This window comes from Saccopteryx bilineata, chromosome 2, assembly GCF_036850765.1.
Source record: "Saccopteryx bilineata isolate mSacBil1 chromosome 2, mSacBil1_pri_phased_curated, whole genome shotgun sequence".
In the NCBI taxonomy this organism is placed as follows: Eukaryota; Metazoa; Chordata; class Mammalia; order Chiroptera; family Emballonuridae; genus Saccopteryx; species Saccopteryx bilineata.
The window spans coordinates 180209142-180225837 of record NC_089491.1 but is presented as its reverse complement, the minus strand read 5'-3'; the positions used below and the strand labels follow the sequence as shown (position 1 = coordinate 180225837).

Genomic DNA, 16696 nt, shown 5'->3' with positions numbered 1-16696 from the left:
GCAATGGACAAAGAAAACTATATTGACTGCCAACTTGTCTAATCTCTAAATAACATCTTACTGACTTAGATTTGTTTGTTCAACAACAAGAGATTCTTGTCTTCAGCATTTATTCTACATTGATGGCATGGTCTTATAAGTATATTCCAGATCTAGCTTCAAGTAACAACTGAATCTATTGTCCAACTACTGTCAGAAAGAACAGCTCAATGTTATTTATGCCAGAACCAACTCATCACTTTTGGTGGATTTTCTACACCTAGATATAAAATGCTAAAAATTTTATCCAGCAGGTTAACTTCATTATACGTGAAGAATTATTTAGCAAAATAATCCTGACATGCCTATTATACTGCTCAAAATTCTAAATTTTCTAAGAACCTTTAAGTTATTTTATGAGAGATATTATAGAAATGACAATTTCCTGCCTCCTAAATTTAGCAGTTCAGATTGCCAAATCTGGTCACTTTAATAGTAAATATAGATTTTTATTGTTAAGTAAAATATCTCATCACAATTAGATCTATTATGCTTTATAATGCAGAATTCTATGGCTTTGTTATAGCTTTGGTTCAAGTAACTGACTAGATCTAAAACTACATTTGTATTAAAGTTCTTGTACTATAAAGTACTCTTGCGAACAATATTGGTACAGAGATAGCACAGCCTTCCATCTAGATAAGAATACAAGTAAGGTTCTTTAATTTTTGTATAATAAGGCCACTTTTGCCACCCACCCAATTAGAATACAAAGATGTATTTTTTGCAATAGGTAATACAAAACTGCCAACCACTTCAGGCTTGGTTATTGCTATCCAACTTTAGTCAAAAGTCAGTGAGCAGATTGAGAAATTTGCATTTGAATATAACCTCTATGCTACAAGCACTTGTTGAAGAAAAAGAAAACCTAAAATGTAAAAAAATCAAATTAAATGACTAACTAAAACAACAACAACAACAAAAAACCCCATCTCCAATGACCAGTAGCATAGTATAGTGAAACAATGAATCTGAAACAGGAAGCAGCCAATACAGCAGAAGTTCATGTTCTGCATAATAGCAGGAACTGAAGTATTCCACGCAAAATGGGAGACGAGAGAGTCTGGCTCAATAATACATACCAGGTGCTGATCTGGTCCTGCCTTCCATACTTTCAATCCCTTCTAAATGGAGAAGAAAAAAATAAAACTGTTCCAATCACCACCTGAGATAATTGTTTTCACACTGAAGCCAATGGGACATTAGGAATAACTTTGAAATAAAAACCAAATGAAGCTACTCCATGGCTTAAATCCTAGATTTTTTTAGCTTTCAAACAAGCACAAGATGTGGAGCAATGGGAACTCAAATACATTTCAAAATCTGCTCATTGAAGTTGTACATATATTACAATCATCCATTTCTCTCTGGGGTGTGTACAGAAAACATGTGAAAAAATGTCTATAGCATCATGAAAACAAGAATTTTAAAAAGTTTAGAAGCAATTTAACTGTAAAGCAATAGTAAAATAGGCAATTAAAGTCTGTATATTCACAGAATGGAATATAAAGTTAAAATGAACAAGTCAAAGCTATGTTCTGGCATTTCAGATAAACGAAACATATGGCACAAGGAATTAGAACTTGGTGGTCTGGAAAATCCTCAATCTATCCAGATAGTGTGTTCTCAAACCAGTCAAGGACAACCTGGATCCAATCAATTATCTCAGCACAGAAGTCAGAATTAGAGAAGCAAGTATCCAGAAAAGATTTGCAGGGAACCCTCTTGTCTGACGGCTTGGAATCTGTGATTAGACGAGAGGCAGACAAGTTATTTCCAACACAAACACTGTCAGCGAGGATTGAAAGGAAGAGAGGCAGGATGAAATGAAGGAAGAATGACTCTGAGGGAGAACCACAGATGCAGAGGCTCCAGCAAAGACTTCCTCAATTCTAAATCCCTACTGGTGGGGTTGAGGGTATGAGGCCATCCTAGCATGACCAGAGGGCAGGGCAGCAGCCACAGAGAATTGTTCTCAAGCCACCTAAATTTTATAAAACCAAATGAACCTGCATCACTAAGTTGCAAACTTGCTGTAGAACAGTGACCCCTTTTTCTTTCCAATTTCTACCTTTTGTAAAGAGAATACTTATTTCATACCTGTTCCATTGTTATATCTTGAAAGTATATACATATGTGTTATTTAGGTTTTACAGTCCACAGATGGAGACAAATTTTGCCCCTGAATGGGCCATACCTCAAATCTTGCCCATACAAATAGAAGTCCATGCAGTAATGGTTGACTTTGGGTGAACATATTTTTACAATGGGAAGGATCTGAGTCTGGGGTGGCTCAGAAGGCAGAATGCATTATGGGTTGCATAGTGTACCTCAAAAAAAAAAAATTTAAATCCTAACTTCCAGTCCCTCAGAATGTGACTTTATTTAGAAATAGGTAATATAATTAGTTAAGATAAGATCATACTGAAGTCAAATGGACTCCTCATGCAGTATGACATGTGTCCTCATAAGAGGATGGCCATGTAAAGACAGCAACCGAGGGAGAATGCCACATGGAAATGGAGGCTGAACTTGGAGCAGTGCCGCCACAGCCTGGAGCTGTCAGAAGGTAGAAAAGGAAAGGAAGGAACCTCCCCCTAGAAGCTGTCAAGAAAGCACAGCCTCGCTGACACTTTAATTGCAAACTTCTCATTTCGAGAACTGAGAGAATAAATTTCTGTTGTTTGAAGCCACCTCATTTTTGGCTCTTTGTTATGGCAGCCCTAGAAAGTGTTCTGTACTGATTTAGAGTCTACAGGGTAAAGTTTTATATAAATTCACATGGTTCTCATACTAAACATGTGAAAGAAGCACTACTATTATTGCTATAACCCCCATTTATAGCTCACATAACAGAGGCTCTTTCAGGTTATGTGATTTACTCAGAATTTGCAAAGCAAGTTAACTGTGATGTTAGCATTTTGAGCTAGGTTTTCTGACACCTACTTCCTTTACAACACAGTAAACCTTGATGCTCTCCATCTCTTTCCTTTTTAGATAGATGTGTGTGTGTGTGTGTGTGTGTGTGTGTGTGTGTGTGTGTGTAATATCTACAAATACCTGCCAAAGGGTCTTGGTGAACTTTTTAGCAATTCATAGAATATAACATATAATGGTTTACAGGAACAAACTCTTTTACGGTAACCTGATTTGCATAAAAAACCTGAGAAGTAGGTGAATATCCAATAGCCATAGTGAGTAATACCTACATATTAAATAAGTATAATCTGGGTTCTGAATACAAATATCTAATAATAAAAAATGAATTGAAGAGTCTACCAAGAACATGGTAGGAAATCTGTATATATGCAATTTAAAAAATAGTCTTGATTGTTAAATTCTCAAATTTAGTATTTTAATCATAAGTTAAATAATTGTTTTATACTTAGATTACCTACAGACTGCTTCAAATTTTAAATTAAGATGGTTCATATTTATCTGTATATTTTGATTTTACTTTTATTTTAAATTTTCTTTAATTAGTGAAACTTGAGCCACCTATATTTTTAACTTGTAAATTTTGAATCCATCAGCATGGCTTTAATGTATGTATGTGAAAATGAGAACTGGCAGTAATCTCTTCTCTAACCTTGAGAACACAAATATATATAAGCAAATCCATATATAGACAGAAGGACTGGATTATGTAAATTATAATAAATGAATACATGAATTTTAGCACTATCAAGGGTGAATCTGGTAAATATCACTCCACAATCACACCTTAAATACCAGTGCTCATTTAGCGGTACCTCTAATGGAAATGTGTTAAGGAATAACATATAATTTTGCTTTCAAAAACGGCATAAATATTGACTAATAAACCATTAACTCTATTTGCCAATTTGTAAATAGAACTTAATTCTAGTCCCACCACTCCCAGTAGCTGCTGTTACTTTCACACTGGATTCAGTTCCTCATCTATAAAATTTCATGCTCGCCTGACCAGGTGGTGGCGCAGCAGATAGAGCATCGGACTGGGATGCGGAGGACCCAGGTTTGAGACCCCGAGGTCACCAGCTTGAGCACAGGCTCATCTGGTTTGAGCAAATGCTCACCAGCTTGGACCCAAGGTCGCTGGCTCGAGCAAGGGGTTACTCGGTCTGCTGAAGGCCCACGGTCAAGGCACATATGAGAAAGCAATCAATGAACAACTAAGGTGTCGCAACAAAAAAACTGATGATTGATGCTTCTCATCTCTTCATTCCTGTCTGTTTGTCCCTGTCTATCCTTCTCTCTGACTCTCTCTCTGTCTCTGTAAAAAAATAAAAATAAAATAAAATGTCATGCTCTTCAAGATTCCTGCCAGCTCCACAATTCCATTGCATAATCAGCCATCATTGTCTAACATTTAATTTGAGTTCAAGAGAAATATTAATGGAAAACTGCATGTGTAGCACTATATTAACGTTTAGTATTTAATGCTTGCTTATCTTTATCACTTGAGTCTAAATACAACCAAGACAAGTTTTCTTCGTCTCAGATACTTGCTGATAGAGATAAAAATGACCAAGCACTTTAAAAGAACAGAAACTTTTATAAATTCATCTAATTTGTGGCTTCAGTGGTTTAAGCAATAATCAATGCTGACTATGATCATTTTGTAAATGTAAAGACCAGATATTTTTAGAAACCAGTTTTGAAAATTATAAAATTTAGTAAGCATGTCTTTAATTACAGCTAAATTATACAGATGGCATCACCTGAATTATAACAGTACAATAACTTCATATCTTGCTGTAATACAATCCCAAATGTTTTGGGAACAAATTGCTTAAACCTCATAATAAAACTTAATTTATTTTTACAGTTTGTTCAGCAAGATACACATGGACATTTATAAATCATTATGATTTAGAAAATAAAAACCAAGGTTACTTCTGATATTTTCATATCAAGTAAGAATAAAATTTTAGTGATTAAAGATTCAGTGTTATTTTCAAAATTTTAATGTTAAGCAAACTTTAAAATTTTCCTGACTAACGAAGACTTGGCAGACTATATAATGTACTATTTTAAGTATAATTAATACACTTGTCAGCCAAGAAGTTTAAGAATGACAAGTTTCATAAAAACATTTAAAAATTCTAATTTTCTCATACAAGCACAGAGTCTTTCATTAGCTTTAACCCAGTACAACTCAAAAGCAAAACATTATTCTATCAGCCAACATTTATAGAGTTTTCCATTGTTCTTTCATTAAGCTCAGAACACAAAATTATTTTATATTAAAGGAATAAAAAAATCCCACATGTCTATAATCTACAATATTATTTAACACGGGTACAATTTGTATAATTTAAAAGTTACCTGAATAGCCAGAGAACATGAGTTTGACACTTTTCTCAGGTCTCAGAGGCAACTGATCATTAACTTTTAGCCAGAGGCAACTTTGAAAACAGATCTGAAGAGACTCTGAGTTTTGCCCTTCCCTCTTTTGTCTCTCAAATAGGGAAAAGGTAACTTTCATCTTGAAGAACTTCCTTTGACATGTACAATTAGTTCATACTTTTCATAGTTAAAATAAATTTGGCTTTAATTATATCCCAGGTCAAAAAAGGTGACCAAATCTAGCAATCTGAACTGCTGAATTTAGTCTTCTGATTCTTTTTGCTGTGTTGATACAGCCACGTTTTCACATATATGCACCAACCAGCACATGGTTTAATATCATGTATAGGACATACTGTAAAAGTGCTATATACATAATGTGTCAGTGAATCTTCACCAAGGCTAAGACTAGATAACTCAGTAATAAGTTAAGGAACAACAATAAAGAAACCAAAGTCATGTGCTGAATCCCTTAAGAGCCAGTTAGTTTTATTTTGTTGCCTAATCACACAGAATCTTTACTTGGCCAGTCATTCTGTAAATGCATGCCATCTGTCACAAAAGTCTTCCCTAAGAGTGATGGTGAATCTGATGGTGGATCAGTGTTGCCATCTTTTTTTTTTTTTAAGAAATTACAATAATCTTTGGAGATATAAACAGCTTTGTTTATTAGGTGTTTCTTATATTCTAAGTAGGTATTTCATCAAACAGTTTCTATCCATGATCATTCTCTAAACCAGTGGTTTTCAACCTTTTTACACTTGGGGACCAGTGACCTAGCCAGCTGGAAACAGAAACACTCAACAAATAAAGTTTTATCTTAGCACATAAACTGCAATACAGTACAAGCTGGTGCTTGATTTTTGAACTCCACATGTACCATGCACTGAATACTACATAAGTTTGTCCGAATGCTTTTTGTCTATTGCACATGATTTGTAAATGCGCTGTATGGTACAAAAGCGCATACATACATGTTGGAAGGAGCCTACAAGTTCTAAAGATATTTAAGACAATCTTGATAATATTTTCATCTATGATACAGGCTGAAAGTGGCTATCATCCTGAGCAGAAGCAAATTTGACTAAGATCGTTGGGTCTATAATCTTCATATAACATCAAGTGCTTAACTCTTTGACAGACCTGCATGAAATTACAGGTAAACTGACACCAGTCCCTGGAGCGGTGGTTAAAAAACACTGCTCTACATCAAGTAAGCCCTGGAGGATAGCTATGTTGGTTAGAGTGTTGTCTGAAGGCACAGAGAGGTTGCTGATCCACAGTCTGGGCACATACAGGAACAGATTGTTTCTCTCTCTCTCTCTCTCCTATTCTCTCTTGCCAAAATAAGTAAGTAAGTAAATAAATAAATAAACAATATAAACCAAGTAAAATAAACATTATGACATAATTTAAGAATGAGAACACTAGCGCTCAGAGTTTTGATTATTTATATAAGATTGTATAGCTGATAAATATTGGGTCCTGGACTCCAATTCTAGTTCATCTGGATCCGAGGTCCATTTTCCTCTCCATTGAGCAGCAATCCAACCTTTCTATAGTTAGTGGGTGAGGGAAATTTGATTTCCCATGTGGAAAATGGGTCATTAATTAGACCTAGGCATAAGCAATAGACTGTTGAAAATATGCTTCCCAAAGATTTTAATAAGCTGTATTTCTCAATGTATATAATGGTTACAATAGTAACATAAATATTTTCTGGACATTTCTTAGAATTTAACCAAATAAAACAAGAACCTTTAAAACATAAGATGTGGTATTTTTCTGTCCCTTCTATTAAAACCTTTAGTTCAAAAAATAAAGCAAAAACATCAGAAACTTTTGTGTAGTTCAAAATTAAACATACACAAAGATTATAATACACTGAACAAATTATATTATAAATAGCACAATTAATCAGTACTTATGACAATCAAAACCAGACAACACGTTCACTGACAGCTCTTCAACTACCTTTGTTTCAACACAGTAAAGTACTTAGTAGTTAGTAAGTGTTCAATACATTTATTTGGGGTAAATTTCCTTTTGTAATACAGGTGATTAATTGATAAATAGGACTTTCCTTTACAAAAAGGTGAGGAATAAAATTTCAATTAGATTGTTGTATCAACTATGTTTATATAATGCCAATATAACAATAGAGTTCAATTTTATGCAAATATATTAACTTTATTAAGTAAACATGTTACTAATTATAAGAATGTTAAATTTAAAAAGGCCTTATATATAATTAATTTTTTATTTAGTATTATGAAAAGTCCTAAAGTTCAAAAAGAAATACAAAGATATATCTAACATGTTATCCAGAAAGTAACTTGATAACATAAGATTTGTAAAAATTAAAATTGGCTGGTGTGTGAACAATATATTTTGGATTTATTTTGTATGATTTTGCTTATTGCTATTATGATAATACCATAAATCCTTTAAAAATTATTATCTAAATGATAGAAACTGTAGTTTGTTAACTTTATAGATCATGTTAGAAAAGTTTAAAGAGCTCAAATTATAATTATATTATTTTTTATATGTAGAATTCATTTTTCTTTACATAAGATATTTTTCTTACTGAATTATTTTAATATCTTAAGTATTCATTTTTAGGAAATCTACCAAAGATTCAAAATTGTCATTTAAAGTTAGTGTTTGCTGAAGTAGGAAAAAAAAAATCCCCAGCAAATATAACTGACTTTAATATCCAACTTTTAACACATATATAATCACAGGAAAACTTCAACAATTTGACTCATTTTGTTTACATGGAATATATCTGAGTTAAATCATAGAAAATCATGTTATGAAAGTAGAACAACTGAGTTCTGTGGAGTTAGAGATGAATACAGTCATGTTTGCTACACAAAGCCTTTGAGAAAAGAAAAGCCAAATGCTGAAAAGACTTGTTCAACACAAGCCTTGGGGAGAAAATAGCTGAAGGTGACTAATCCTTGCCAAAGTTGCAAACTCCCAAGAGTAATTCCAAAAGTATAATAATGTGAGCTTTTATTTTTAATTCCATTTTCCAAAATTTTTCAGTAACACAGGTACAAGAGAGGCAGGAAATGCAATCCTGAGGGAAAACCCATGATGAAGCGCATGTGTGCTCTTGGAACAATTATTAATTCCTAGTTTGAAACATAACAATAAATTCTTGGCAATGAATTTGTTTGTAGTATTGTTCCCAAGTTCTATGTAGCATTTGCACATTTTCTTTGTGAGATTTTGGTGTTTTTCCGCATCATAACAATGGAGTGAAGACTGAGTTAATTTGGAAATCCCAAAGTTTTTATTTGAAATAAAAGTGCAAGAAATACCACAGGGCAGAAAGCCCAGGCATATATTTTGGGTGAGAAAAAACAGTAAACTAGTAAAAAGACACAAAAAGCAAACTCCTCATAAATACTGCGGGAATCTTCCAATGGATTCCTTTTCTCATCTGGATAAAAAAAAATTTCCATATTCTTTTCCTGGAAAGAGTTTTATAATCTTAACATTTATTTAGCAAAACTGACTGTGATCCAATTATGTTCTGAATTTTAGCATTAGAATGGTGCTAAAGTCAGCATATATAGAAGAAAACAATCCAAATTTATTCTGATTTAATTATCTTTCAGAGTTATAATGCAAAAGAAAAAAGTCTTTAGTTTAATTTAATTTCTTTAAGACTCAAGAAAATATAATGAAAGTAATGTGGTCTTAAACACAAAATATACAAGTATTCTACCATTTCAATAGACTTCCCCCTTTTTGCTGATAATAGTGGCTCACTACTAACAAAACAAAATTATTCTATGTACTCAGTGACCTGAGTACAATAGAACATTTAAGACACTTCCTTCTTTGATTGCTGTCCAGTCAATAGAAGATCTTACTATATTTGGTCAATACAGAAAGCTTGTTCATGAAGAGAGTGCTTTAAATGTATCATTTAGTCTAGGACCTTTCAGTTCCCTTAGCTCCCAGACAACACCCTCAGCATGCAATGTGTTCTCACAGCTTTCTTTCTTTGTTTAAATCTTTTTTAAAGATTTTAGTTATTCATTTTAGCGGGGGAAGAGAAAGAGAGAGAGCAAAAGGGCGGAGGAGCAGGAAGCATCAACTCCCACATGTACCTTGACTGGACAAGCCCACAGTCTCGAACTGGCAACCTCAGTTCTCCAGGTCGATGCTTTAGCCGCTGCGACACTGCAGGTCAGGCCTCACAGCTTTCTCTAAAATGCACCAGCATTCCACCAGTAACTCAGCTCAAAGTCTCGGTGTCTGCTTTCCCACTCTACCACCAAGTCAAAGTTGCCAGTCCTAGTAGATTCTACTTCCACAAAAACTCAAATCTATTGCCTTTTTTTCTTTCCCACATGCACCACTTTATTTAAATCAATTTGGTAGCTTCCTAATTGTTATTTCAACATCCAATCTCCCTTTGACTAAATTGTACAAGCTCAGACCACGAAACAGTCTTAGTTAAATAGGTCAATAATTCCTCACCTTTCCAACACTCATACACCACAACCATTTCTGCATGTGTGTGCATGCCTGTACATGCACATGCACACACGCGCGCGCGCACGCGCACATGCACACACACACACACACACACCAGGCATATGCTATAAAATAATTTGATCAACCATGTAGTTTCCATCTATTTTTATAGCCAAGAATACTAACATAGGTATATTAATGTGCTCCAGCTTTTCATTGCCATTATTTAAGTAGAAGCCATTATTTCTCCTGATTTTACAAACACTACCAAGGCAATAGACATTAGGAGGATATGAGTAGAGCCTGACAGGTGGTAGCGCAGTGGATAGAGTATGGACCTGGGATGCTGAGGGCCCTGGTTTGAAACCTTGAGGTCCCTAGCTTGAGTGCAGGTTCACCAGCTTGAGTGTGGGGTCACTGGCTTGAGCCCAAAGGTCACTAGCTTGAAGCCCAAGGTTGCTGACTTGAGCAAGGAAACACGGGCTTGGCTGGAGACCCCCAGTCAAGTCATATATGAAAAGCAGTCAATGAACAACTAAAGTGACTCACCTATAAATTGATGCTTCTCATCTCACTTCATCCCTGTCTGTCCATCTGTCTCTTTTTCAAGAAAAGGAAAAAAGAAGGAAGATATGAGTAGAGTTTAAGGCAAAGTTACATCTACTGGCCCATTCAGGTTTAACCAGGAATGAGCTTCTTCTGCACTTCAAACTAAGTTTATATAATTAATAAAAGTTAATTAATACTTTAAAAGTTTTAAAGTAATTTTAAGTAGAAGCATAAAACTTTCAAATGTGAATACAATGGATTATAAATAGAAAAACTTGAATGGTTAATGTCAAAATGACCAGAGATAACAAGTGCTAGCAAGAATGTGGAGAAAAGGGAACCTTAATGAACTGTTGGTAAGAATGTAAACCGGTACAGCCACTATGGAAAACAGTATGGAAATTGTCAGAATGTTAAAATAGAACCACTATGTGAACCAAAAGTCCCACTTCTAGGTATAGAGACAAAGATGAAATCACTCTCTTAAAGAAATACTAGCACTCAGATGTTTATTGCATCATCATTCACAATAGCCAGATATGGAAACACCTAAGTGTTCATAGATGGATAAATTAATAAAGATATGTATAGAATATATATAATAAAGATAAAGACATGTATTATATGTAAATAATTCAGACATTAAAAATTGAATTCTTCCTTCTGTGACAACATGGATAGACACTAATGGTATTATGCTAAGTGAAATAAGTCAGACAGAAAAAGGTTAATACTGTATTTAAATACGGAATCTAAAATCATCAGTTTCATAGAAACATAGGGTAGAATGGTGGTTGTCAAAAGCTCAAGCATGGAGAATGAAATGGTATATGTTGGTCGAAGAGTACAAACTTTCAATTATAAGACAAATACGTTCCAGGGATCTAAGGTACAGCATGGTGACTATAAGTTAACAACACTGAATTGTTTACTGGAAAGTTTCTAGGAAAGTAGAGCTTTAGTGTTCTCACCATAATAATAACAAAATGGCAATTATGTGAGGTAATAGATACACTGGCTAACCTTATAGCAAAAACTTTGCAATATACACTTGTTTTAAGTCATCTCAGGTGCACCTTACAATTACAAAATGCCATATGTCAACTACATCTCAATAAAGCTGGGGCAATAAAGTAATCAAAATCATATGGCAAAGGCAGTTAACAGGAGTCAGAACCATGCACTAGGACGTAATTAAAGTTTTATGGCTTCCATTTTTTTTTTATTCCTCTCTGTTCTCCTGTGTCAACTACTTTCTTGCTGTCTTCCTAGGCAGAAGACAGAGCCCATGGACCTTTTTGCCTTTGTCTGAACTTGTGACAGGTCCTAGCCTCTTCACTAAGCTTGATCCCTGGGGATAGCATGACTCCTTGCTATGCTTCTTCAACCTATTCTAAAGATATATTTTTTAAAGTGTTTGATTTAGAATTAGAAAACTTGGGTTCAAACCTACAGTCTACTTCTTACCTTGAACAAATTACCTAACATTTCTGAGTTTCAGACTTCGCATCTAATGGCTTCATATTTTCTAATGGAGACACTTCAGGTAAAATAACACGTCAGTCTGTTCCAAATCAGATTAAAAAAACTAAGCAAACTTAGTGTGGACATTTACTTTTTAGATGTGCCTTCTTACAGGGCAGGGTGCATTCTGGTTTGGTCTATACCATGTGATAATTTTCTTAGGGAAGGTTCTTCTCGTACAAAATGAAAGCCTAGGTTTTGGAGGTGAGTTCAAATTAGGAACTCCATTTGACCATAGTTCCAAGTCACATTCTCCAGTTGAGCCTCTGTTTTAAGAAGCAGACAGATGAGACAAAGCAACTAGCTGAATCTATTTTTTCTTATGTTAATGAATTAATTTTACCAATATTTAGTGAGTAGCTAGCATACAAAAGTTATTATGTTATGAACAGCAGAGAAGCCAGGATAAATAAGACAGGTTCTCTTTTCTCAAATAGTAACTCTTCCATGATGTAAGAAAGATTCATATATGGTTAATAAGACAGGATTTTTTAAAATTTTATTTGGACAATTAATTTTAACGGGATGACATTGATCAACTATAGTACATAGATTCAGAGAAAGCATCTCCAGATAATTTTGACATTTGATTATGTTGTATACCCATCACCCTAAATTGGTGTTTCCCAACATGGGGCCCATGCCCCACAGGGGGGCAATTCCATAGTTAAGGGGGGCAATTTGAAAATGGACTCGACACGACTTTAACTATTTCGCCCCAGGCCATTTAAATGCAATGCTAGATACTGGTGCCAAATTTAACAAAAAATGCAATTCTTAAATAATTGCGGTAAATAATTATTAAGTATAATTTCGTTTGACGAGACCAAAATATCAACTGGGTAATTGGCGTCGTCAAGTAAACTTCGTCCTGGGTTCACCGCGGAGCATGCCGTCTGCCGTGGGGAACCTTGGACATTTTAAAAACTCGCTAAACAACGCAGTTATAGCGCCTGACCTGTGGTGGCACAGTGGATAAAGCGTCAACCTGGAAATGCTGAGGTCGCCGGTTTGAAACCCTGGGCTTGCCTGGTCAAGGCACATAGGGGAGTTGATGCTTCCAGCTCCTCCCCCTGTCTCTCCTGTCTCTCTCTCCCTCTGTCTCTCCCTCTCCTCTCTAAAAAAAAATGAATAAATAAAAAAATTAAAAAAAACAACGCAGTTATTCTCACCTAATTGGCCCATCGCAACTTCTGTCGTGTTTTACATCATTCACTTGGTGTTAATTTGAAATAAGTGTCAGTCAAAACTGTTGTAAAAGCTTGTTGATTTAATAAATATACACATATATATATATTGTATAGATATAATTGGTAAGTATTTGATTTTATTTTTATCAATATTAAGCTCTTTATTAAGTACTTCTTGCATCGGGGCTAGAAAGCACTAATATTTTATAAATATTATTGGGGCTATAATAGTGCATGCATGACAATTTTAATTTTAGAAGCATAACTTTCCAGAAAATTTTGTCAAGTGGAAAAAATATAGATACCTTTTGATTTGCGGTGGTAGTGTAGTAAATGTGTTATATACATTTAAATAAATATGAATTTTTAGTATACGTTTACTCTATGTCACATTGAATATATTTTAACACATATTTTAATATTAGTTTTTAATTGATCTTATTTTTAATTCTTATAGCCCATAGTAAAATGAGTGGTGCAAGCAAGAAAAAAACTCGTCCATATTCGGAGGAATATTTAAAATTTGGGTTCATACCCGCTGTTCATGATGAGCGGATTCCTTTTTGTCTTTTATGCCAGCAATGCTTGACCAACGAATCAATGAAACGAGGTCATCTTGAGGCGCATTTGAAGGCAAAACATAGTGCTCATATTAATTCAGATTTGAGTTACCTTAAAACTTTAAAGAAAAATTTTGAAAAAAGAACAACATTAAAGTCTCTATTTACTGCTCATACTTCAACTAATAATCGTGTTCTTGAGGCTAGTTATCAAATTTCTTTATTCATCGCTAAAACTGGAGAAAATCACACTATAGGAGAGAATTTAATAAAACCGTCAATATCAGCATTTCTTAAAACAGTTCTTGAAAAAGATGACAAAGATATAAAAGCTATGCCACTCAGTGACAATACTGTTAGCAGAAGAATAGACGAAATGAGTGAGGATATTGAAAAACAACTTATTGAAAAGCTGAAAACAAGAAAATTCTCCTTGCAAATGGATGAATCAACTTTGAGAGACAGTGAGGCAGTATTGATAACTTACGTAAGATATATTGATAAAGGACATTTTGCTGAAGAAATGTTGTTCTGTAAAAGATTAGAAAGCACCACTACCTCCAAAGATATATATATAATAAGCTGAAAAACTACTTAGATGTCAATGATATACCAATGAAAATATAACATCTTGTGCTGCAGATGGTGCTCCCAATATGATGGGCAAGAAAAATGGCTGCTTAAAATTGATGAAAGATGCAAATCCAGAAATGATTCTTGTGCATTGTGTTATTCATAGGGAAAACTTGGTAGCTAAAAACATCTCACCTGTTCTGAATGAAGTATTACATACAGTAATAAAGTGTGTTAATGCTATTAAAACTAGTGCCAAATGTGAGCATCTTTTCAAGCTATTTTGTGAAGAACAAAATGAAGACTATGTGAGACTTTTACTTCATACTGAAGTAAGATGGCTATCTAAAGGAAACTGTTTGAAAAGATTTATGGAACTGTTTGATACTCTTAGTGATTTTTTAAGTGACAAACCTGAAATGAAGTATCTGTTAACAATAGATGGTAAAGCATTTGTGAGTTATTTAGCCGATATCTTTGAAAAACTAAATATATTAAATAAGCAACTTCAAGGAACAAATAAAACTCTTGTCGATGCAAAAGCAAAGATATTTGGTTTCATTACCAATATTGAGTTATGTCAGAAACATATTAACAACAAAAACTTTAAACAGTTTCATTGGCTCCAAAAATGTGAAGTAACTGATACTGCTTTACTTGTTATTGTCAATCATTTGAATATTCTATTGGCTGATTTAAAAGAAAGATTTTCTGATTTAAAACAAATTGATTTCCCAACATGGATGATGCAGCCAATGTTAGTGGATTTGTCTGATATATCAAATATGCAGTATCAAGAAGAACTTGCAGAATTGCAAAATGATGAGTCAGTTAAAGTTTTATTTAACATCAAAGGAGCGATGGCATGGCTTTGTGAGGAAACAGAAATCAAATACCCAAATTCAACCAAATAAGCAAGAAAACTATTGCTACCTTTTCCATCTTCATTTTTAGCTGAATGTGGATTTAGTGCTGTAAATGATTTACTGGTAAAAAAAAAGAAATCGGCTGGATATAACACAACGTGGAGACTTGAGACTAAAGCTAACCAAATTGGAACCTAATATAAAATCTCTGTGCAGCAAGCATCAAGCACAAGGATCACACTAAATTAAAATAATAAATTAATATAGAAAAATCTGTATTAAAATTATTTGGAATTTAAATTTCTGTTTTTCATTATATGTTTTGAAATTTTACTTACTGTGTTTTGTTAACAATTTCATAGTGATTTCTTCCTAGAACCTATCATTTATGTTTATTAAGTGAACAAATCAATTTTTTAATGTTAAAAATTATGTATGTTACATAGGGGGGGACATAAAAATTTTAGAAAGGTTAAGGTGGGGCATGGCACAAAAAAGGTTGGGAAACACTGCCCTAAATCAAATTGTCCTCCGTCACCTTTTATTTGATTTTCTTTATGGCTCTCCCTTCCCTCAACCCCCTCCCTCTCCTCTCTTCCCTTCCCCCTGGTAACCACCACATTGTTGTCCATGTCCATGAGTCTCAATTTTGTGTCCCACCTATGTATGGAATCATGTAGTTCTTAGCTTTTTCTGATTTAGTTATTTCACTCAGTATAATGTTATCAAGGTCCATCCATGTTGTCGTAAATGATCCTATGATAAGACAGGATTTTGAAAGCTAAAATAGAGCTATAAAGTATTAGCAGAGTTCTCAGATACTATAATACATTATATAATTTAACTTCACCTCACACATTCACATATATTATCAGTAAGATATAAAATTATAAAACCCACTCAGGGCATCAGCCATAACATCATAAAGCTATTCAGCATTATTAGGATTTCATTATCAGAGTAATATAATAGAAAAGCTCCCTTGTATCTGAAACCAATATACTTATTAACCAGATTTTCCTTGGACACATTAGCAAATGTGACATATTTGCTCATAACAGGAAGTCTGAAGTCACTATATCTGAATCATAACATGAATGGAGAGAACTAAATACATAATTTAAAATTTTTCCTAAGTTTAATGCTCTGTCAAAAGCATACAAATCTGGCCAAATGAGACTAAAAAAAAGCCTAATCATTTGGTAATCAGCATTGACATCTACACATAAATCCACAATCTATGTAAAAGAAATGACAACACAGTGAGTGAGTGGGTTGGTGGGATTTTCAACAGACAGGATATTACTGAGCTGCTCTGCTTACCTCCTTAGAGATTTCTGGTTGTGGTTTCAAGGTAGAAAGACATGGAAGTAAAGAATACATGACAATGTATTTGTTATATAATTTATTTGAAACATAACATACCACTAACTCATTTCCAGTGATTTTTTGCTCAAATCTCTCACTCTCTCTTCTTCTTCTTTTTTTTTTTTTAATTGTTTTTTTGCTACCCTTCAGTCAACTGCTGGATTAAAGTTAAAACAAGGCAAGAAAGAATATTCTT

The 16696-nt window shown here is 34.0% G+C and overlaps 1 protein-coding gene across 6 annotated transcripts in view; it reads right to left on the bottom strand.

Moving 5' to 3' along the window:
• Positions 1 to 16696, bottom strand: part of SLC16A7 (solute carrier family 16 member 7) — a 221492-nt gene that overhangs the window by 120756 nt on the left and 84040 nt on the right. For 3 of the 6 annotated variants that reach the window (XM_066258875.1, XM_066258872.1, XM_066258873.1), the window contains one exon: positions 10420 to 10470. The exons of the other annotated variants lie outside the window; for them this stretch is intronic. The gene's annotated coding sequence lies outside the window, so the exon portion shown is untranslated. The remainder of the gene's footprint in view (positions 1 to 10419; positions 10471 to 16696) is intronic. 6 annotated transcript variants of the gene reach the window in all.